Here is a 3,015-nt window from a genome sequence, read left to right on the forward strand (position 1 = left end):
GGCTGAGCATCGCCCAGTAGGGGGCTGAGCATGGGTACGGGGCTGAGCATCGCCCAGCACGGGGCTGAGCATCGTCTGGTACAGGGCTGAGCGTGGGTACAGGGCCGAGCATCACCCGGTACATGACTGAGCATCATCTGGTACAGGGCTGAGCATGGGTATGGGGCTGAGCATCGCCCGGTACGGGGCTGAGCATGGGTACGGGGCCGACCATGGGGATGGCAGGGCCGAGCATCGCCCGGTACGGGGCTGAGCATGGGTATGGGGCTGAGCATCGCCCGGTACGGGGCTGAGTGTGGGTACGGGGCCGACCATGGGTATGGGGCCGAGTGTGGGTATGGGGCTGAGCGTGGGTACGGGGCCGAGCATCACCCAGTACGGGGCCGAGCATGGGTACAGGACTGAGCATCGCCCGGTATGGGGCTGAGCGTGGGTATGGGGCTGAGCATCGCCCGGTACTGGGCTGAGCGTGGGTATGGGGCTGCGTGTGGGTACAGGGCTGAGTGTGGGTACGGGGCCGAGCATCGCCCGGTACGGGGCTGAGCATCGTCTGGTACAGGGCTGAGCATGGGTATGGGGCCGAGCATCACCCAGTACGGGGCCAAGCATGGGTACGGGGCCAAGCATTGCACGGTACGGGGCTGAGCACTGGGATGGGGCCGAGCATCGCCCAGTACGAGGCTGAGCACCTGTATGAGGCCAAGCATTGCCCAGTACAGAGCTGAGCATCACCCAATATGAGGCTGAGCATCTGTATGGGGCAGAGCATCGCCTGGTATGGGGCTGAGCATGGGTATGGGGCTGAGCATGGCCCAGTACAGGGCCAAGCATCACCCAGTACAAGGCTGAGCACCTGTATGGGGCCGAGCATCGCCCAGTACAGAGCTGAGCATCACCTAGTAGAGGGCTGAGCATCTGTATGGGGCCAAGCATTGCACAGTACAGGGCTGAGCACTGGGATGGGGCCGAGCATCGCCCAGTACGAGGCTAAGCATCTGTATGGGGCCAGGCATTGCGTGGTATGGGGCTGAGCACTGGGATGGGGCCAAACATCACCCTGTACGAGGCTGAGCATCTGTATGGGGCCAAACATGGCGTGGTACGGGGCTGAGCATCAGTACGGGGCCGAGCATCGCCCAGTACAGGGCTGAGCATGGGTAGGGGGTCAAGCATCGCCCAGTACAGGGCTGAGCATGGGTAGGGGGTCAAGCATCGCCCAGTACAGGGCTGAGCATGGGTATGGGGCTGGCTGGCTCCTGGCAGGGCTCGTGCTGCCGCAGCTCGCCAGAGCCAAGGGAGGGCAGTTGCAGCTGGGCCAGGGGCCAAGAAGGCCACGTGAGCCGCAGCATCTCGCTTCTTCCTGGAGGGAAAAAAAAAAAAAAATCAGGCACGAAGCGCATGGCGGGGCAGGGCAGGGAGCGAGGAGCACGGTCTCTGCTCCATCCGCCTCTTGCCAAGCGAATTCGGCCCCGTCCCTCTCTGCACTCCTGTATGGAAGGGGCAGGCCCAGCCCCGCATGCCCCCTCGCAGCCTGGCCGCTGCTGCCTTCACCTAGGGGGGGGGAAATTCTGGCAGCACGAGGCCCCGAGAAGTCCTAAACCTGAGGGGAAGGATCAAAACACCGAGGATGTGCCCACCTCTGGTTTTAACACAGCTCCTGAAGGGGCTGGGAGGGTGGGCCTCGCTTAAAACAACGTGGTAGGCAAGAACACATCAAACCAGCTTTTTAAAATAATGGTTGTGATTTATAGAATTTTCTTAGCGTCTATAATTTTTATAAAATCACTCTGCCTCTCCATCAGAAGATTATCAGCGCGCCGTCACCACTCCTCCCCCTGCAAACGCAGAGGAACCAGGAAGCACAAGCGAGCAAAAATCGACGTAAACCGTCAGGCTCCGATCCCCACCCGGCAAGGGGGCGGCAGGGAAACACCCAGCGCAGAACAGTCCCAGCTCGCCCTTCTGCCTCTGCCCCAAAAGCTCCTTCAAGAGCAGGGACTGCTTCCCTCTAAGCAGGCTCCCCGTGCCCGGGCTTCCCCAGCCTACTGCGATACGGAAGAGATTTGCTTTCAAGCAATGCACTGTCACCAATGGGATGAGGATGGGGAAGGAGAGCACGGTGAAGGAATGCAAAAGAGTAATAAAATCAGGGGGGAAATAAGGACGATGGGGTGTGTGGTCAGGTTTGCACCCATTTTTATACTAGGAGCCTCTGAGATAAGGCTTCGAACACAGCCCGGGTGCTGCGGGAGAAGCAGCAAAAAGCAACTCGTTGACACCACCACTGAAAATAAGCCAGAGCAGATGAGATCTGGGCCGGCAGCTTGAGTTTATGACGCTCTGCCATACCCCATAGGAGGCCGTGCCAGGGGGGCAAGGCTGGCACAGCCCCAGGGAGCCAGCCAGGGGCAGAGGGAGCCAGAAACCAGCTGAGATTTTGGGCAGCAGCCTCAAGGGAGATTTTCCACGACCGGTGTCGAGGAGCAGCCGGACACTATGGGGTGAGACAGGAGATGGGGCACAGTGCTGGTGGGCAGTGAAGCCGATGGCAGCTCCCTGTCCCTGCCTGGGCTTCTCTAGGATGTATTTTGGCTGGAAAATAGCACAGCCCTGGGATATTACGGAAACAGCCTCGTTTATAGGGGCCGGGATGAGGAGGGAGTTTCTACCCTGTTCTCTGCAGTGCCAGGCCCTGCTGGGAGCCCACAGGGAGCAGGTCCCCATCCAAAACCCATGGGAGGTGGGCAAGATCGAAAAGTGATGAGGTGGCACTGCCTCACCATCCTCCTCCTCCTCCTCTAAAACATGCCATGGCTCCTTGTCACCTCTACCCCCCTGTGTCAATGGCTGCCAGGGACCCCGCGGCGTTTCCGCATCCTCCAGCTCCCGGCCACACGAGGACCTGGGAGTGCTCAGGTGCAGGGGCCAGATTCTGCAGAGGAGTGTGTGTGTGTGTGTGCAGCACCCAGACACCCCCCCCCCCCAGCACACGTGGGGCAGATCCGGCGCAGGGCA

At 60.7% G+C, this 3,015-nt stretch overlaps 1 protein-coding gene across 4 annotated transcripts in view; it reads right to left on the reverse strand.

The window, feature by feature from the left end:
• The window catches only part of ZBTB7A (zinc finger and BTB domain containing 7A), a 29,062-nt gene that overhangs the window by 835 nt on the left and 25,212 nt on the right, over positions 1-3,015 (reverse strand). The gene's annotated exons all lie outside the window — the stretch shown is intronic.

This window comes from Egretta garzetta, unplaced genomic scaffold (assembly GCF_000687185.1).
Source record: "Egretta garzetta isolate BGI_Z169 unplaced genomic scaffold, ASM68718v1 scaffold4, whole genome shotgun sequence".
NCBI lineage: Eukaryota > Metazoa > Chordata > Aves > Pelecaniformes > Ardeidae > Egretta > Egretta garzetta.